The sequence below is a fragment of the Lycorma delicatula genome, chromosome 1 (assembly GCF_047948215.1).
Source record: "Lycorma delicatula isolate Av1 chromosome 1, ASM4794821v1, whole genome shotgun sequence".
In the NCBI taxonomy this organism is placed as follows: Eukaryota; Metazoa; Arthropoda; class Insecta; order Hemiptera; family Fulgoridae; genus Lycorma; species Lycorma delicatula.
The window spans coordinates 388,438,260-388,460,607 of NC_134455.1; the positions used below are offsets into that span (position 1 = coordinate 388,438,260).

At 32.2% G+C, this 22,348-nt stretch overlaps 2 long non-coding RNA genes across 2 annotated transcripts in view; one reads left to right on the top strand and one right to left on the bottom strand.

Annotated features, from left to right (window-relative positions):
- Nucleotides 1-4,056: 4,056 nt before the first annotated feature.
- On the top strand, nt 4,057-21,821 carry LOC142318467 (uncharacterized). Its single transcript, XR_012754930.1, has 3 exons — nt 4,057-4,252; nt 14,211-14,355; nt 21,735-21,821. It is a non-coding gene; the product is annotated as an uncharacterized LOC142318467 (long non-coding RNA).
- LOC142318466 (uncharacterized) overlaps nt 15,946-22,348 on the bottom strand; it is a 60,202-nt gene continuing 53,799 nt past the window's right edge. The window contains exons 2-4 of the long non-coding RNA XR_012754929.1: nt 18,595-18,746; nt 16,952-17,079; nt 15,946-16,139 (exon numbers count right to left, since the gene is read on the bottom strand). This is a non-coding gene — a long non-coding RNA (uncharacterized LOC142318466). The remainder of the gene's footprint in view (nt 16,140-16,951; nt 17,080-18,594; nt 18,747-22,348) is intronic.

Genomic DNA, 22,348 nt, shown 5'->3' on the forward strand with positions numbered 1-22,348 from the left:
CAGCAGTTAAGCAACTGATTTTTCACAAGTTAACCACTACACCAATCTGGTGGGCTATATATATATGAGTTAAGAAATGAACTGTATGTAATCAAAAAATATACATGTAAGGTCAAAAGACATATTAGGTATAATGAAAAGATAATACAGTGGGGCGCCAATTTTCCAGATGTCAAACTAAATGGACTGATATTAATTATGCCTAGTTAATTAAAACTAACTAGGCAATTTAAAGAAAAAATAGTACATTAATTGGAAAATTTAAACACTATTCAAAGAAAAGCTTTGATTCAACAGGAATTTTTTTATCGATCTTTATTTTACTGGGTAGTACAGGCAATTTGTCATCAAAATAGGCTGTATTGTATCTTTTGTCCATGCGTTAGGGGCGATGAGGGAAGCTTAACTCCAGATTTTTAACATCCCCCTCTCATAGATTTTTGAAAACACAAAAAGTTTTTGAAATGCGTAAATTTCTCTGTTAAATACAGAGAAAAATGCATCTAGGAATTGAATGCATGGAAAAAAATTACACAAATGTGATAATACTTTTTTGTAGTACCTTGTACACACTATAGTTACTCATAAATATATATCTGGACTGCATTCCTACTTTTGCTATACTGCTATAAGTCTGTCTTGCTACACAAAATCTGACTTTTACAGTTACTTTAGTACTATACTTTAATACATTTACTTTACTACTTTAATACTTTAATACATGTACAGTGTCTCATAAGGAATTTTGTTCATATAAACATGACTCCCTTTAGCTTTGGAAAAAATTCACCCTCATTTCTACTTTTAGAGTAAAATGAAATTATACTGCAATTTTGGAACTAAAATTAAGGGATCAATTTGGTGATTTTTGGCTTGAAAGATTGAATAAAATGGAACCTAGAACTTCAGGAATTAAAATCATTACTACTGCAAAATAAATTTTTTTAATTTGAAAATTTAATTGTGAGAAAGTCTGTTCTAAGTTGCATCATCTGTCCTTAAGAAGAATTTAAAAAATCTGACTTATTAAAAATAAAGTACTGTAAAATGTGAAATAAATACTGTGTTATAATATTAAATTTAAACAAGAGTCATTCCAATACTATAAAAAATAAAAAAAACTCCTAAGTCACCTGAGCTAATAACAATAGACTTTTACTGTCTGTGTGGGGTCTAAAGAAATTTTACGAGTAGGAAGTAAAACTAGTAGTCACAAGAACTTTTGAAATTATACAGAAAAAAACCTGAAGATGGGTCAAAAAGCCATCTAAGGAATTTAAATTAAAATATTGTGTAAAATACTAAAGGATATATTGAATTATTTTATGTATTTTTAATAATTGATTTTGAATATTTTTTAATCCTAAAATTATTCTTGTTTCAGTAATAAATTTTACAGTATTTTTCTATCAGGTTTCAATCTGTTTCTAATTAATCAATTTTTTATTATTTTTTTAATCTCTGGTTGACTATTTAAATAAATTTTCACAAAATTAAATACTGTGAATTAAATTTTGTTTCAAAATTGTATTTGTTCACTTATCAAACTTAAAAAATTATGTTTTGCGACATCAATTTTTTGTTTTTCAATAACATAATTGAGAAAATTATAATTTTTTTAAAATTAAAATTATAGTTTTTAGAAAATTAGGAAATGTTCTGGGAAATTTTTATTTCCTTTTAAAAGCCAAAAACCATAAGAATTTCTGTATGGTTTCATTTATCCTGGCAACAAGAATCTGAATGAAATTTTTTGCAAGCTTTAACTTGAAAATGTTTTTGGACCCACGTTAAAAATTTTTTAAAAATTCTATATTTACTTGTAGAACAGTTTTTTTGTGAAACTGTATATGTATTACATATTCATTTTCAAATTTAAATTTCTGCTGTTTTACCTACTTAATGGAAATTACTATCCTGATTATGTTATGGACTTCAAAAGAAATCATTTCTAGAATAATTTTGTCATCTTTTCTACATGGGCCAGTATAAATTTAAATTGTGTAATCAAGAAATTTAATTACTCTTTATTCTTTAGTTTGGCAATAAAATATATATCTGATAAATGCATTTGAACTGCAAATATATTGTTGTTCATTTTATATGGGTTTGGTTAGAATTGAGTAAATTTTTAAAAATGTCGATGTTGTTTTTGTGTGCAACATAAAAATATTTTCCAGCTCTTGTCAAGTCTGCAATCAGCACTGCTGTCTTGCCAGGCCTGATGTAGCTGCAGATATAGCACCTTGTAAATGTAAATATACCAGTAAAGTGTAATTTTGAACAGACTCGGATCAAACCACTCCTTAAATGTGTGGTTAACTGAAACCCAACCAACAAAAATCACCTGTATCCACAGTCTAGCATTAAAATCCATATAAAAACAACACCCTTTTATATCACCTGAAAATCACCTGATTTTGTGATGTCTAGTTTACCCACTAGACTAACCCAGCAGGTTAACATTCATGTAAAATTTTCATGATGTGGTTATTGTCTTTATATGTATATTCTGTTTCTACAAAGTTATTTAGAAAGATTGATTTTTTGCATGTTTCTTGATGTTTACAGGCGAATTACATCCAGTTTGTCTGGTACAGTACTTGGTGCAGAAAATGAATTTAATCCTTTTACTTCTGGATTGCCCTGTTTCGTGCAACATCTTAAATATCTTTTGTGTAGTTCTGAAAACAATATAAGTAACCTTTTTTTCCTGAAAATGTTAGAAATATTGTTTGATTTTGACTAAATGTATGTTAGTAATTTTTTTTCTGTATTTTATGTAACATGTCTTATATGTTTTTTTTTTTATCTTCAGTCATTTGACTGGTTTGATGCAGCTCTCCAAGATTCCCTATCTAGTTCTAGTCATTTCATTTCAGTATACCCACTTCATCCTACATCCCTAACAATTTGTTTTACATATTTCAAACGTGGCCTGCCTACACAATTTTTTCCTTCTACCTGTCCTTCCAATATTAAAGCGACTATTCCAGGATGCCTTAGTATATGGCCTATAAGTCTGTGACAAATGAAGAGGTATTGCGGCAAATAGATGAAGAAAGAAGCGTTTGGAAAAATATAGTTAAAAGAAGAGACAGACTTATAGGCCACTACTAAGGCACCCTGGAATAGTCACTTTAATATTGGAAGGACAGGTAAAAGGAAAAAATTGTGTAGGCAGGCCACATTTGGAATATGTAAAACAAATTGTTAGGGATGTAGGATGTAGGGGGTATACCGAAATGAAACGACTAGCACTAGATAGGGAATCTTGGAGAGCTGCATCAAACCAGTCAAATGACTGAAGACAAAAAAAAAATAGCTTAGTATCTTGTAATTACTATTCTTCTCTTATGGAGACACTTTGTAATGAACATAACCCAACAGAATGGCGCTTGTTCATTGATTGCTCTAAAATTAGTTTAAAAGCTCTGCTTCTGCATAATGTCAATAAAATTCCCATCAGCACCTTTGGCTCACTCTGCTAGTATGAAAGAAACAAATGAAAACTTCAATATGAATGAAATATTTGTGGTGATTTGAAGGTAATTGGACTTATATTTGATCTGCAGCTTGGTTACACAAAGTACTATTAGTTTTTTGTGTGAATGGGAATAGTAGGGACAGAAAAAAAACCATTTCATTAGGAAAGAATAGCCTACGCGAGAATCGCTCATTCATGAACAGAAAAATGTTAAGCATGACCCATTGTGTAATCCTAAAATGTGTATCATCTACCTCTGTTACATATTAAACTAGGTTTAATGAAGAATTTTGTCAAGGTCATGGACAATACCCCTGGTGTTATGCACCTAAAACAAAAGTTTCCTAAAATTAGTGATGCAAATATAATGAAGGAAAATCTGTAGGTCACAAATACGATTACTAATGCATGATGAAAAGTCTGAGGAACTATTGAATCCACTGGAAAAAGTTGTTTGGCAAGCATTCAAAAATGAATGAGTTATTTGGGAAATCTAAAGGCAAAAAAATTTCTGTGATATTGTCAATGATCTTATAAAAATTTGGGTTGTAATATGTCCTTAGAAGTACACTTCCTGCACGTGCACCAAGATTTCTTCCTGGAAAATCTTTGCGCAGTGGGGGAGCACTGGGAACACTTTCATCAGGAGATTTCAGGTGTGGAATAGATGTATCAAGACAAATGTAATCTTAATATGCTTGGACCATCAAGAAGGATGCTCCACAGGTGAAATACAGCAAAAAATCTTCATTTCTTACTTTATAGGTGAGCAAATATTTGAATATTGTGTATTTTTCATACTTTAATACTTTCTGCTAATACTGTTAATACTTTCTGCATCTATTTATGCAGGAAGTATAATTAAAATATTTGAAATTACAAATGTCAGTTTCTCGAAAAGACCCTTGCATGATGGGGAAAAATCGGTTTCACCTTTGAATTCAGGGGAAAAAGTACTATCAGAAAAGGCTTAAATCACACACATTTGTAAGTGTATAAAATATAGAATATAAATTATTGCAATACAGTACCATTGCATCTGGATTGATATGGTTTGAATTTCAGTCCATTGTTATTCTAGACTAGATCTAATTGATCTGATAAAGTAAATTTAACTCTTTATAGGACATAAGCAATCCATCCACATTTATAATTTAATATTTTGTTTTCAAATACTTATTGACTTTCTATGAGAGCATTTACCATCAAATAATTATGATCTCTAATCTTTTCAACTGATAATATAATATTATACTTTACGGTGGATGGTAGATTATTATACCAATGTTTTTTTTTTTTAAATCTGACTTTAACAAAGTTATCCTAAAGATAAACTGTTAAAATAATTTACCACTATAAATTTTGTGTGGTAATTAATAATAAATTCATTTATAAAATGAATTTATATTATTAAAAATTAATTTTAATCAGCAAAGTATTTTTGATGTTGCACATATTACAAATGCATATTTTATCATGCTTAAAATATTAGAAGCAAATAATGTCAACAGATAATAAGAAAATGTTACGCTTAATCTTATTTTAATTTTAAAATAAGGTAATTTTATAACAAAAAGTAAAAAGCACACACACAGACAGACAGACAGACAGACAGAGACAGAGACAGACAGATATATCTTCTTCCTTGCTTTATTAATATACATAATGACTAATATTACATATATAATATCTGTTGTGAGACAAAGTCTACAGGGTAAGGAGTAAAACAGTAAAATTTCAATTCAATTTGGTCTCATTGAACGGAGAGTCATTCTGGAGTTTATTCTATCGTCCTTCTCTTGCCATGTTTCAATCGTCGATCTTCCAACTGCCTACACCAACTATTTTTCGGTCTTCCTCGTTTCTTGACTGGCGGGATATCAAGAGCCATTATCTTTTTTGTAACATTGTAGGGTGCTGAGAATCAATCTTTTCGAACCAATCGTTTCGCTCTCGAGAGATTTTCTCCGCCACTGACTCTTTTATTTCAAGGGAGCCTCGTATTCGTTCGCTTCTGATGTGGTCCAACTTAGTCACACCAAGAGACATTCGACACGTTTTCATCTCTGCGGTCGTGAGATCTCGATCAAACTGCTCGTATCGTGTCCAACACGAAATGGCCGGTTGAAACGGAGTGCAGGGCTAAGTACCCAACATCGTTTATTAAGAAAACGACATAGCTCCAGACCGGTCAACTATCCGATTCTCTACCTTCCCGTGGTGTGATCCGGGCAACGCAAGACCTACCAGGTGGCACGGCAGACAGAGAAGGGTGGGGGTCATGTCTAATGACCTTTTTTGAATAAAATTCAGCTACAAAGTGAACACCGTAAGATGAGGCTGCGACGTCATTAACACCTTAAGCACTGATCCCAACAGTGTCACGAGGCCTTGGGTTACCACGACTGTAGACCACCGGTGGAAAGAAAAGAAAGGTCGAATTTGATTATAGGCAACATGAAGACGTCAAACAAACAAAACCTTTTAAACCCAGACAGGTTCAAAAGAATGGATTCATGCTTTATGGAAATGATGGTTGAAATAAATAACACTACCCCGCCGGGCACTAGCCTTCGGGTTCGTGATTCCGGCACGTCCATTCGTGGACGGATCAGAGCTCGAGACGTTTCGGGGGCGAGCAAAATGAAGCATCCAATTGGACCCAGGATTTTGCGCATTGGCTCATGGAACGTAGGTAGCATGAACGGAAAGAGCTACCAACTGGAGGATGTGATGAAGAGATGGAGATTGGATGTTCTGTGTGTCCAAGAAACAAAGTGGCGTAACTAAGCAAACAAGACCAGTTTTTTGGATACGAACACAAAGATATTTAAACTACACTATCACGGGCTCGAGAATCATCGAAATGGAGTCGCCATAATACTATGTCAAGAGCTACAAAACAACATTGTCGATATTGAAAAAGTCAGTGACCGCCTGATGAGCATTAAGTTGATGATCGACAGGGGAATTTGGAACATCAGTGCCTATGCACCTCAAATAGGGTGTCCAGCAGCAGAGAAAGAGGCTTTTTGGCTTGAACTGGAGAACTTACTTAAAAAACTCCCCAAGAACGAGAAGGTGTTTCTGGGTGCGGATCTCAATGTACATGTCGGCACACAAAATCAAGGCGATAAAAGGTGGTTACGGATATGGCTGCAGAAGTGAGCAGGGAAATGAGATATTTCGACTTGCCAAGGCTCATGAGTTAGCGATACTGAACACGTTCTTCAGAAAACAGCCCCGTCACCTGATCACTTACAGCAGCGGGGGTCGTACGACCCAGATCGATTACCATCTGTGCACTGCCGACTTGAGAAAGCTTGTGAGGGATTGTAAGGTCATCTTGGGAGAGAACGTTGTGGATCAACATCGTTTGTTACTGACTGAAGTGCGCCTTCCGGCCGTCTCTTGAACTAAAGACAAGTCGGTTAAAGTGGAAAAGATTCGATGGCAAAGACTGGGTACTGAACAGACGCCCTGTTCTGCAGACGCAGCTTCTGACAGAATTGCAAGACTGGATTCATGATGTTGTTGAAGCAGAGGCTGAACTGGATGCTGACGAGATGTGGCAGGCTTTCCAAGATGTCTGTTTGTTGAAAGCTAAAGAACTGCTTGGAGTGTCGAAAGGTCGATTGAAAAACGGAAGAGAAGCCTGGTTTTGGAAAGGTGACTGTCAAGAAGGCAGTGGCAGCCACGAGAGGAGCATTCAAGGCATGGTCGAAATGTGATCCACTACTAACAACAGAAAAAGAGCGACTCCGACAACAAAAAGTTGAAACGAAGAAAGCCGCGGCAAAAGAAATACTAAAGCCAAAGCTGTTGCGTGTCAAAAGTTTTATGAAGATCTCGAATCTCCGGACAGCGATGGGATGATCTTTAAAGTGGCGGCACAGCGTCGAAAAAATACAAAAGCAATAACTTCACCTAAGTCTATTGTGGATGCAAATGGCAGGCTGCTTACTGACGACCACGACATAACGCGGGGATGGAGAGACTACTTTGATAATCTGTTGAACGAGGAGCTCCCACGAACCGAATACCCATCATGTGAACCCGTCTTAGGCGAAGAAGTGGAAGACATAACCGAATTGGAGGTCGAAGCTGCACTTAAAGAAATGAAAAGAGGTAAAGCAGTGGGACCGAACAAAGTGCCCATAGAGCTGTGGAAGTCTGATGGAGCGATCGGCATCCTCTTTCTCTGTATTTTGTTCAACAAAATTAAAAACGGAAGTTCGATGCCTGCGGCTTTTCGTCAAAGCTTCCTCTTGCCGTTCTTCAAAGGCAAAGGAGACTCCAGAAAATGCGGCAATTACAGAGGTATAAAACTACTGTCACATACTATGAAGCTTTGGGAAAGAGTCATTAACAACCGCCTGATGAAAATTGTACTGTCAAAAATTCAAGTTAATCAATGTGGTTTCGTGTCTGGCAGATCAACAGTGAATGCAATTCAAGCTGTGCTTGAATTACTGTTGGAAATGTTTAGAGACGCTGCTAGGAATTTGCATATGATATTCATAGACCTTGAGAAAGCTTTCGATCGAGTGCCGCAAGATTTGATATGGACGGCATTGAGAAGTCACGGTGTTCCAGAACGATAGATTGAAATCATTGTGGACATGTATCGCGATGCGACCACAAAGGTGAGCTGCATGGCAGGAACATCAACGCTTTTCATGTGAGCATGGGGGTACACCAAGGCAGCATGCTGAGCCCACTGGTCTTTAACATTGTTATTAATTATCTGACATCGCACATCGTGGATGAATTGCTGCTGAGCGTACTTTTTGCTGACGATGTGGGTCTCACGAGTGAAAGTGTTGCGGTGCTACAGAGTGTTTTTAGTCGCTGGAAATGTGGACTTGAAAGTCACGGTCTGAAGATCAGTGAATCCAAAACATAATATATGTTCTTGCCGTTCAGCGATGTACAAGCACCATCGCCTGGCGTTATGATCGATGGTCGAGTTATGCCGAAGTGTACAAGTTTTAAGTATCTTGGATCTATATTGAATCAAAGAGGCGGCTGTGAGCAACATGTGAATAATCGAATCACCGGCTGTTCTTTGTGACAAGCGTATGCATCCAAAACTTAAGGGCCGAATGTATACTACAGTGGTTAGACCCGCACTTATATATGGAACAAAGTGTTGGACACGAGACAGATATATATATATATATATAAAATTGGTGTTGTAAAAATAATAGATTATTTTACACTACACAGGAATGTATATTTCAAGTAAAAAAATACTGTTATGGCATGTCTTTGCCTAATGTTAAAAAAAGTAAATAACAATTATTCATTAATTTTTATGGTAAGGAGCAAAACACATTTTGCACAAAGCCATTACAATGGTTACGTAAAAGGATTTTGAATGCGTTTGTGCATCTTTAGTGTTGTTACAGTAGGCGCACTCCCTGAAAGATACCACCACTAGAATATGAATCCCAATATTTACAATTTTTAGTAGTTTTCTTGGATTCACTTATATTTTCTTTTCTGTTTGAATATCCTGAAATTAGCTGTACTCCCGTATTGCAATGGTGAAAGAATATACATTCTTGTTTCTCTTCATTCATTGTTTTCATTTTTTGAATTCATTAATTCTTTTTCGGATATCATCTCTAGTCTGTTCTGATTTTTTTGTATCGCCTGTTGGGTTTTTCCAGTATATATTTTAAATGCCACTAAATATCTCCTTATAGCACATGCTATTGTCCAGATTTTAAAATCACTTTGATGGGTTTTAGGAGCATATGTTTCAATGTTGAACAGTCGTTGAAGGTAATCATGTTCTTGTCTAAGAGAGATGGATAAAATTGTTTACCAGTTTTATGTTTAAATAGTTATCACGGCCTTATTTTTGTAGTCTGTCAAAATTGATTGGGTCATTGCTGGCATCTGTGAATTGGCATTCAGATACAAGAATTGTAATTATTAAAAATAATCATAGTGTCAATAAACTAGTTATCTTACTGTTGTTCCTAACAAACTCATTTTAAACTCCAATACATTCTTAAACACGGAAGTACCCGTGATTATTAACATGCCAATAAACACATTACATTCATCAGTAGAAAAATTTAAGTTTATACATTTTGACTTTTTCTTCTGAATAATATAATTGGCAAATATTATAGAAAAAATTAGTGAAACGATTTCAAAAAGATTAGATTTTCAATTACAGTTGTGTGAAAATTAATCTTGGGCACAGGGAACTTTTGTTTTTTTCTATGTTGTAGCTACATTGCTTGACCACACCCACTCTTTAAGTTGACTATATAATGTGAGGTTACTGTTCTTTGGTTATTTAGTAATTTGCATGTTACAGTTTTTTGTTGAAAGTTTTTCATTTTTTATTACAAAATAATTTTACTACTTTTTTGTTTGTGTCTTGAATAAATAATAGTGAACAAAACTCCAAGAAAACATTTGAACATTTTTTCTCTTTCTGAGCATACCAGTATGACACAATTACAAATAGTTTCCGAGCGTGGAGTTGGGCTAGGGTCAGTGAGTGCTATTTTAAAACTATTTAAAAAACCGGTTCCTTTTCACTTCAAAAGAGAAAGACAAATGTGGCCATAAAAGAAAAATTAGAGTCCAATTCTGTGTTGGTTATTGGTGAGAAAAAGTAACCTTGATCCAAAATTATCTGCTGTCCACAGCAGAATGGCAGCTAGTAGACCAGATTTACGTATGACAACTGTTAGATGCAAAACTTCTTGCAGTTGGACAGAAACCTCTTCAGACAACTAAAAAGCAGCTTTTAACACCAACAATTTAACACCAACGGCTCTTGTGGGCCAAAGCACATGCTAATTGGACCTAAATACTAGACTGGAAAAATGTTATGTTTTCTGACAAGTCACATTTTTATGTTCAGGAGGAAAGGATTCCATTTATTAGAAATACATCAGATGAAAATATATACCGGCTCATACCTAACAATCAGTTAAAATGTTTTGGGGATGTTTCTAACAAGATTTGGCACTATGCCAAACTGCCAAAAAAGTGGGAAAAGTTTTTAAAGCATGAAATATTTAAGTGCTTTCATGGGTAGGCCCCCAGACTTAAACCCGATTGAGAATCTCTCGTCAATAGTCAAAAAACAACTCTGGAAATTGTATCACAAAAATTGACCTCATTAGATAATAATATCCTGTATGGTTTCACGATGAAGAAATTAAAACAAAGTGTAGTAAATATGTTGAGTCGATGCCAAATCGTATATGTGAAGTGATTAAGAATAAAGGAGAAAATATTAATTGCTAGATATTAACAAAACTGTATATAGATTTGCACAGTATGGTAGGTACAGTCTTACCTTTGATATTACATTAAATACAGCAGGTGGCCTGTTTGATTTTGACCAGTCAGTCACCGATCACTATCACTTATTTCATCTGGTTTATCTGTTGTCAGATATGGGGTGGCTAATTGGTCAGAAGTATTAGGTGTTTCTGGCTGATACTCTGTCAGCATCTAAACCATGAGTCTCTTTAAAATCAATGAAATCCTAGTTTTCAGAACCATTTTCTAACTGTACATTTATATGCTTCTTACATGTCCTGTTTGAACAAAGCGAATAACTTGATGAATCAGCAACCTATATATTTGAGAATTCTAGTGTAAGACTACCTACAGAATTTATTGTAGTATTTGATCTACTTAGATCTCCTCCTACATCAGTCTACAGGCGATCAACCGTAATATTTTCTAAAAAAGTAATCTCATCATTCATTGCAGATGTTTTTACATAAAAAAGAAAATCTTTTAGTATTTGAAAAAATATCCTGGTATTTTTTTCAAATACATCAACTGCTTTGATGTCACTAGTAATACTTTGGTAAGTACAGTGAAACACTACTACAAACTATTTAAAAAAATTAAAGTAGGAGAAACTCAATTGCATTTGATCTAATACTGCTAAAACAAAAACGATATTTTTTTAAAGCAAAGAGACTTAAGCAAAACGACAAACCAATTCTACTGTAAAAAACACTACCTATACTGGTAAATTATTCAGCCACTTTGAGATAGCTGTTTTCCTGCCTCAGAGGTTTGTTATTTCTCTTTGGAAGCGGGTACGGTACTACCAATACTCCACAATGTAAATTTTGTTGTGCAGGCATTTGTAAACTATTATGCTACTGAACACTAAAAACATGTATTTTTTTCAAAGAGGTAAATTATCATACCGCTAACTTATAAAAGTTTAATAAATGAGAAAGTATATTGAGATCATTTTTTTTAGATTTAACTTCTGTATCTTTAGATTAAAATTCTATTAGATTTGTAGATTTGAATAATTTATCTCTACTGTAATACAAAGTTCTGTATAAGTTGTATAATGATCAGATATTCAAATCATTGAAAGGGTGTTGCTAAGAAATGGTTTTTGAAAGGCTAAAACTATGTCACTATTGTTTACCGAAACGTCTTCCTAACATTAACGGTAAAACTTTTTGATTACTTACTCAAAAAGGGTTTACTGGTTTTACCAGTATTCATGCAGAATCATTGCAATTAGCTGTAACATCTTAATGATTGTCATTTAGTTCTTTCATGAATGCTACATGGATGATTAGAGAACATTTGGATTTTTAAAGATCTCCGTAAAAAAAATCACCAAAATATCTGATCTCACAGGCAACATTATATTGCTATTGACAAGATGCGGTTACAGAAAATATCTTGTAAATTGATATTCTTGGGCTTATCTATAAGTCTTGACTTCATCATAAGATAATGTCCACTTGATAATTATTGATTTTACTGAAGACATGCAGATATTTTAAAAACCTAACAGTTCCTTCTGTTGATAATTTTCATTTTGTAATGATTGCTGGTGTAAAGTCAATGATAGTATACTGCCCAGCAGTATGAAAGTATTCTTGAATATCATTTAGATGAAAATTGACTTTATCATTCAAATATTTTGCAGGAAGTTTTTGATTTCTTCAGACTGCTAAAACAGTTAAGTTTTCAACTTCTTGACTGACTTGTGTGACTGGGAAACAAAATATACTCAACAGATCTGCCAATTCAAACTATGGCTTAGCTAAATGATCAAAATTGCTCATTCCCATATATCAACCTGTTTAATATTTTTTTCAAACTAACAGCAAAATTTAATTTATACAAAACTAATAATTATTACTGACAAAATTAAACAGAATTGTTTTTTAAGTACAGTGCTTTTTAAATTTTCAATTTACTGGAGTATTTTTTTTTATATTTAAAAAAATTTTGGTCCTCACTACTTTGAGCTACCTCAAGAGTCACCTGCTCCGAGTTAAAAACATTAAGTATTGGATATAATAATTTCACAACAAAAAAAGTATGTTAATTTTTATTGCTTTACATTCTCTGTTATAGTCATTATCATAATCTAGTGTGTGTGGGTGTAGATGTATATTTGCATGTGAGTGCGCGCAGGTTGCTTCTAGAATCACTGATCAGAGTTGCTTTTCTCTGAGTAATATTTTTCAGTATACTGCTATTCCCTATGATGAACAGACTGAAAGCATCATTTGTAAGACTGTGTATCACCAGAATTTTGGTTGGCTTTGCATGCATGTGTACAACCTTATATTTAGTCTATGAAGAAGTTAATGTGAAACAACTTGTATGAAAAATGTCAAGTCTAACTGGATTTGAATCCAGAACCTTCTGGATAAAAGGTAGAGATGCTACAATTCCCATCATGGAGGGCGACAGTACAGTGGTAAATAAAAATAAAAACAAAAATAATAAATACATCACTGTAACACAATAAGCAAAAACTCAGTAAAATAGATAATAATTTAAGAAAAGGATGGATTCTATGTAACTTTTAATACAAAAAAAAAAAAAAAAAAACAGTTCAGAAATCACTATCACAAATGAAGGCAATATTCCTGAATTCCTTTTTTTTTAAATAATGTATCTTATGTGGAACAAGATAGATGTTCAGTTTAGTTTATATATTCCAGGGCCATTATATTTAATCCACTGGGTTGGTCTAGTGGTTAACGCGTCTTTCCAAATCAGCTGATTTGGAAGTCGAGGGTTACAGCATTCAAGTCCTAGTAAAGCCAGTTATTTTTACACGGATTTGAATACTAGATTGTGGATACCGGTGTTTTTTGGTGGTTGGGTTTCAATTAACCATACATCTCAGGAACGGTCGAACTGAGAATGTACAAGACTACACTTCATTTACACTCATACATATCATCCTCATTCATCCTCTGAAGAATTATCTAAACGGTAGTTACCGGAGGCTAAACAAGAAAAAAGAAAGGAAAGGACTATTATATTTGTGGTTTTTGATTCTTGTTTTAAGATTATATTTTATACAACCTTTTCTCGCATATTAGATACATTTATTTATTATTTTTAATTATTTTGATTAGACTGATTAAAAAAACGTGGCGTTGTGTATTTTTATGTATGCTAAGTACTTCATTTTATTTAAATACTTCCAAGTGTTGTTCAGGTAAAATGATAGTTGTAAGATTATGTAGTTCGAGGCATTTTGAAAGAGTGAATTTTGTTTGATACATGTTAATAACTGATCACATTAGCTTGCATTATATCAGTACAATAAAATTGTTATCAACATATCTGAGCCAGTATATTACTTATTAGGGATATTTGTTGTCACTTGTTTTGTTGCAAGAATAAACTGTTTTATATTTGGGTTTCTTTGTTTACTGGCTGTTGAAACCAGATTGGTAGAACTGGAGAATGAAGCAAGGTCTATAGAAACAAGACAAAATGATATTGTCTCAAAAATGGTAGAAAAAACTGCTGATTGTAAAGAAAAGCTAGATTCATGTACTCAATCAGTGTTTGCTAAAAATTTAATTACAGAGGTGAGTATTTAATTACACAATGATTTTATTTTATAAAATAATTATTTTATTTTTATAAAATTCTGTTATATTCTATTAACTTATATAGACAGGCAGAGACAAGTTAACCCACCGGGTTGGTCTAGTGGTGAACGCGTCTACCCAAATCAGCTGATTTGGAAGGCGAGAGTTCCAGCGTTCAAGTCCTAGTAAAGCCGGTTATTTTTACACGGATTTGAATACTAGATCGTGGATACTGGTGTTCTTTGGTGGGTTGGGTTTCAATTAACCATACATCTCACGAATGGTCGAACTGAGAATGTACAAGACTACACTTCATTTACACTCAAACATATCATCCTCATTCATCCTCTGAAGTATTATCTAAAAGGTAGTTACCGGAGGCTAAACAGGAAAAGAAAGAAAGAAGAAGGCAGGGACAAGTTGTAACATGTTCGAGCTTGCCAATCAGCTGCTAGAGCCGCTAGAGTGAGGTTGTGTTTATCGTGTCTGTCGCGCAACATGGATTTTGAACAACGCATTACCATTAAGTTTTGTTTTAAGTTGAAAAGAATGCTAAAGAAGCTCACGAAATAATAGAATCGGTGTACGGCGATAATGCGGTAACTTTGAAGACTGTGTACAAGTGGTATGACCGATTTAAAAACGGAAATGAGTCTGTTGAAGACGAGCAGCATGCGGGACGTCCAGTAACCTCAAAAACAGTTGAAAATGTGCAAAAAGTGGAAACAATGGTTCGTTCAAACAGGTGAATGACTATTCTGGAGCTATCGGAAGACCTTAACATCTTGTACAGATCCATTCAAAGCATTTTAACTAATGAATTGCAAATGAGACGAATGCAAAATTTGTTCCCAGACTTTTGAGTGATGAACAAAAGCAAAATCGTGTGTTAATTTGCACGGAGTTGAAGAGTCGTCTTCATGCAGATCCGGACTTCATGGCCAAAATTGTAACTGGAGATGAAATTCGGGTCTATGGCTATGACCCTGAGACCAAAATTCAGAGTTCCCAATGGAAAACCAGTTCATCTCCTTGCCCTAAAAAGGCAAGTCAGTCAAAATCCAACATCAAGGTCATGCTCGTTGTTTTTTTCGATAGTGAGGGCATAATGCGCGATCAGAGATCGTTCCAAGGAGAACAACTGTAAACTCTGAATTTTATAAGGGTGTACTGCAACATTTGCGAAACGATGTACGAAGAAAGCGACCAGAAAAATGGACCGATGGCTTCCTTCTTTACCACGACAACAAGCCGTGTCACACCTCGCTTCTCATTCGCAAGTTTTTGGCCGAAAAAAGTGTTCCTGTCTGTCCACATCCGCCATACTCACAGGATTTAGCACCATGCGACTTTTGGCTCTTCCCAAAAATTAAAACTGTGCTTAAAGGAAAACGTTTTGACACCATTGCTGACATTGAGAGGGCCACGACCGAGCAGCTGAAAGCCCTTCTGAAAGACGCCTTCCAGAAATGCCTCCAGTCATGGAGTCAACGTTAAGTGCATTGCTAGCCAAGGACAGGACTTTGTAGGAGATTAAATCGAATTCTATGTAACCTTATTACTTTTTTTAATAAAAAATTATTCACCGTATTTTTTAAATACATATATATATTTTTTTTTAAATAGTATTATAATACTAAAAATATTTTATTAAAATTATTAATAGTTAAAAGTGGTAGTATAAAATACTATATGCAAATAGTAAAAAAAAATATATATATATATAATAATCTGATTCACAGGTACATGTTCAGTCAATAGAACAATCTTCAAATCTTCAACTGAAACAAAAAAAAAATAATAATTTATTAGATTAATTTCTTTCTTTTTTTTTTGTTGTACAATCATTAATTTTTATGTTAACTCAAATCTTTGGTGTCGACCGATATTATGAAAAAAAATATTTTCAACATAACATACCATGAATTTATGTATATATAATTTTAATCTGATGCTGTGAAACACAATAACTCTTGTATCAATAGTTTTTATATAATTATCAATTTGCTGAGAAAAAGGGAAATTTTTTCCCTTTCCCTAATAGTAAATATTCATAATTTACTATTATGAATACTAAACAATCAAGACAGAAAATATAAATGGTTTAATTAATACCAAATATTACAGTAATTTTCTTTTATGCATTACATTAATATCATCAAAAAACTATTAAAAACACATCATAATTTAAAAAATATTTCATTAAGTAACAACTGTCAGAGATAAAACCTCCTCTATTTATAGCTAGCAGTTCTTACCATTTTACTGGGTTCCATTAGAAATTGGACAAGACCAGTTAAATTGGAAACTAATTGTACTGATCAGCGGTTAAAATTACATAATTATTATTATATTTTATTAAAAGCTAATAATAAATTTTATATCTGTAACTCTTCCATGATTATAGATGATATCAAAAAGATTTATGGATAAAAAATAGGAATTATATGGTACAAGTGTCTGTTATTGGCTTATCTGGCTGGAGCTTATGTCAATAGTGAATTATTCGCCAATAACCTTGGAATCACCTATGGATATATATTACACTCTCTCATACTGTAATCTTTATTCTTAATTGTTTGTAACTACTCACAATGACGTATCAATATACACTGTCATGCATGGCTTTCATCATTCATATAAGAGCTGTCCAAATTGCATAATAATCTGCTTCGATTATTATTTGAATGCTGTGTAGCACTACTTATCACTTCCATCCATCTAAAAAATAAAAAATTGTGGAAAATATTATAACGACTTATTTTATTTTAAATCGCATAATATAAAAACTAACATTTTATAATGTAAATATACTTCTATACTGTAATCTCCTTCCACACGCCTAACAGAAATATATCTATAGAAACAAACACAGTCACTCGGTATAAGAAAACTCATTTGTCTATGCGTAATAATGATTGGCTCGATGAGAAGATTATAAGATAAATTATTTTTAACAAGATGATATTAGATATAAATTTTAATAACAAACTAAAGGCCAGCTTTTAACTACCAGGAATGTTAGTCATTAATCAAAATGTGTTATGCTTTAACAGAATCCTGAAACAGTGTAGCAAGCAAGCAAGAGTCGCTGATCTATCAAATCCCAATAAAGAAGCAGTTGTCCGCTTAACTATTAGAATTTCCAACAAATGAAGCTGCAGCTGCAGCTGACATTTATCCAAGAAATACTCTACATGCCATTTCACCTAGCTGGATCAGAGAAAATCCAGTGTTGATCATCATCCTCACACTCACTTCCCGTTCCGTATTCTTCATCCTTTTCTCCTTGAATAGATATGATGGAAATTAGGCCAACCACTATTCTGGTTTTATCTGAGACATCCTTTTCCCAGCCATATGAGCAGCTAATTTCTTACTGGGGCTAATCGGGAATGATATATTGATAACTCAACCTGAAAGATGATTGTCTTCTTCATTTTCTAGACAGGGGTTGCAAATAGCTAATTAAAAGTATCTCACGAGCCTTCAATTCATCCTGAAATGTAATATTATCTCCCTAAGGAAGAAGAGATGAAAAATAAAAAAGCAGGATATACGCTAAGGGAACAATCTGCCCATAATAATCTGACTCAGTGTGATTCTATGATGGAATTAATGTCAGATAAAAGAGGCCTTCAAGACTGCAAATGAATGGTTCTTTACCATATAAACTGGGATTTAATATCATAAAAATTGTAACGATGTTGTTACAAGCTGTTTAAGTCAATGCAAGTAATCTATTAATAAATCATAAAATCAAAACATTATAAATGTTCATACACAACAGCATTTAGGGATAAATTTAGATTAAAAAATTAACATTTTAATCTCTTTTGTAAGCGGTTTCCACCAGAAAGCTGAATTCATTTAGAAAATTTATTAGGGTTGTATACAAGTAATCGGTATTAAATCTCTTTAGTCTATAGAAACTGTACAGTGGCTTTTATGAACTGATACTATATGGTAAATAAATGCATGCCAACGGCTAAATATTATAAGTTATAATAGAATTTTATTTGACTGCACATTTGCGATGATACATATCATCACAAATTATCTGAAGATGAATATTGTTGATAATACTATGTATTCATTATATTAGTCTATACAAAATTTGTATTTAACATGTTACACAACTTTTCTTACTTAATTTTGGTGTTGATTTCAAATACGCTATTGAAACTGTTACCATGTAAAGGGTTTACGTAAATCATATGAGCTCTTTATACCTACCGACTAAACGTGTATTCACTTTCTGCCCTGAAGAAAAATACACAATTTTTAAATTGTAATTTGAATACATAATCCTTATGTATCCCATCTTTTTCAGTCGGGGTAGATATCGAATAACCGAGCAACGGTAGACTGGCTAATGGTGAATCATCCTGTAACAATTTACACGTGTTAAAAAACTTATAACTCACTAAGGTGAATAAACGTACAAATAGCTTTTCAAACAAGTTATTCCGCTGTATTATTTTATATAATTTATATCAAAACCAATTCCTCCCCTAAATATAAACAAGTTAATAATACTTAAAAATATTTGTAATTTTTAAGAATCATTTCATTTTCAACCCTAAAATTAATCTACTGTATACATCATAAAAAAGATCCTTTTAAAAGCTTTAAAAAATAAACCGATCAAATGAAAAATAGCTTTATTACAACTTTTTATTTTGCGTTCTGTTTTAGGATTTCAACTTATTCGAAGAAAAACTGTAAGAATTTGGTATTCAAAATTACACATAAAAAAGTATTGTTTTACAACTGTTTCTAGAATAATAGAATTTTAAGATTCCGTTACCTTTTCTTAACCGGCTTTGCCCTCAGCAGATTTTTTATTTCAAATATTCCATAGAATTTTTTAATGTTAGTAACTAATTATGCAATATTAACAGCTCAACTGCAAAAAGATCAAAATTCTTAGTAAAACATTTGGGTCTGATATACTTTTGATCAAATAACTTTTAACCGTAACAATTATTCAGTATTAAAAATAAAAAAATAAAAAAAAATAAAAATTCTTAGTAAAGAATTTTGAATTCCAGTGACTGACTCAAGAGTCCCTCTTGACCAAATGATCATTTTAACACCAAAATCATACTTATTTAGAGTATAATTTTTAAAAAAATAAAAATTTTAGAAAAACATTAGAGTACTACTTGAAACTCTTGATTGGCAGCAACCTGCATATAACATTTTTAATAACAGCCACAACTAGAAAGACATAAAGATCATAAATAATAAAACATTCAAAAATTTTGAAGTCGGACCCAATGGAACCTTTTTTTTAAGAAAATTTCCCATTATGTCTACCTTAAAACTAGATGCGGTTGGATTTTCAATCTTGAGAATTAGTTTAAAGAATTGAAATTTTATATCCAGGTTTAAAAATTTACTTAAGTAAGTTTAATAAGTCGGTTCAATTTGGTGCAATGTTATTCAATAAAAAAAATTATAATTAAAAAAAAAGGTATACTGAGCTTCTTGTCCGATAAGTTCAAAAATCATACCAAGATTGAGATGTGTATATTTGCTATAAAAAAATCAAATATTTAATGTAATTCTGAATCCCATTTATCTGCCTGCTCGACAGCTACCTCATGTAACATTTTTAATAACAGCCAGCAACTTGAAAAACAGATAAAGTATGTATCAGAAATTATAGAAAATCCAAAAACTTTTTAAAATTTCTAAATTGGGACAATGGGATTCCTTTTTTTTAAGTAAAATTTCCTATGTTATCTACATTAATATTAAATATATTTGAATTTTCAGTCTTCAAAATTAAATTAAACAAAAAATGATATATTAAATGCAATCCATTCAATCGATTTCTTTTTAGGGTTTAAAAGCTTATCAGAGTAATTATTTACTTTAATAATTTGGTCCAATATGTTGCAATGTTACATAAAAAGACTATATATATATATATATGTGTAATGTATTATTTTATATTTATAAGACTGTACATATGAACGGTGTTTATAATCAACACCCAGTAAAAACTAATCAAGATCAACTGATGAAAATTTGTATACATTTTACAGTGTAAGAGCACTTTAAGAAAGGATTTTTTGAATTACAAGTTTAAAGCGTTTAAGTGGAACAACAATGAATTTATTACTTTTTTTATTTCTTAGTAACAAATAAACATGACAACTTTAGTTTTGGTATGTGTAAAATTCATGTGAATATCTAAAAGCCAATTTCTAGATTTTTTTAAATTCAACCTTGAAAGGTATGAGAAAAATAAAAAAATTTGAACGATTGAAAATTTTTCCCACTTCCAATTATACCAAACGCACATTTAGTAAATTTAGGCTTGAAAATATTTTTTGGATAAATATAAAAATACCATTTTCGGTATTGTTTGATTGAATTCCAATTTTTTAAGGGGTGCAATGGTGTATGACATTGTGGTTCAACCAACACAGTCATCGTCACTATTACTGTATGTGCAACAAGACTGACTGCAACTCCTTCCAGTTATTTGATTAAAATTTAAAAAAAAATTGACCACGACATGAAACACAAGTAACCATATAGCACGGGTGACCAAGAAGTAATAATTACTCGGTCAGTGGCATCCTTATCCTGTACGGTACAGGACAAGGATGCTCTCTATATATATATCCTTTTAAAGCTATTTTTAAAGCATTTATTTTAAGCCAGTTCAGGGAGATTAATCAAAATACTGGCCAACACATGCACATACATTTTTATGAAAATTTCTATAACTTTTTTTTTTAATAAATTGTTTTTTAATAAATATTTTTTTCTTTAAATTAATCATGTTATTTTGAACATTAGTTTTTAAGTGTAACATTATGGATTGATGAGATTTTGAAAAAGTGATTAATAAATAAAAATGTTCCAAAGATAGCTTACTAAGTATTTGTGTGAGTTTTCACAGCAATGAAAATTCCGATATCTAATATACTAGCACAATCCACTATACAAATTCTAATAATAAAATTATATTATACATTACAGATTTTATTTGATTCTCTACCTTTTCAGTATACTTCAGCCATTAACCAAAAATAAAAACATATGAACAAAATAATATAAGTATTGAAAATACAAATACAGGGTAAACAGGATTCGTTTTCAGTCCTGTGAAAAAAAAACAATATAAACATTGTCAGAACTTTGTTTTTGACAAAGAATCCCTTATTTTCCTGTTTCTTCTTAATCCTTTTTTTGTAGTTGTACAAAATAAAAGGCAAATTTTTTGTATAAACTGAAAATATAAATTAACTACCTGTACTTTTTATTCAGTAATAAAAATTGTTATTACATAATTATTACGATAATAATAATTTTGAAATTATCACGTTACATATCATAATATCTTTTACTTTCAGAATAATGAATTTTCTGGAAATGGGAAGTACATTGGAGCATACTGTGCTAGTTTAAATTCTTACGGTATGACTTGTGTTATGGGACAATTTTTATTCAACAAGGTAAGAATAAATTTTACAGACATAACAGCTATAAATATAAAATTTAGTTATTTTCTCAATTCCTGGCTATACATTTATAAAAAAAAAATCTTTGACCTATAAATTTTCAATAAATTACGTTACAGGTAGTACTACTGTTTGTTAATAATGGAACTTATTTTGAATTGTAATTTGATTATTTTAGTTACAAGTGAAAGACAGGTAAGGTAATGTTTAGTTCATTGTTGTTATAAGCTGTACATTATACTACGTTACCAAAAGAAAAAGTGGTTCTGTTAAACAAAATGCATCCTTCTTACATTTTTAGGAAATTACATGCTTAATTCCTCCAAAATCTCTCTAATAATATGTCGGGTTAATAGTAAATATATTTAAGTACGGGAAAGTCTTTAAGGCTGATCTCTTTTAATGATACATACAGGGTGAACTATGAACTTATCTTGTGAATGAAATAATAATAGGTTGTCTTTGTATAAAAAATTTATCGATCTTGTCCACAGTTTAAAGAATAT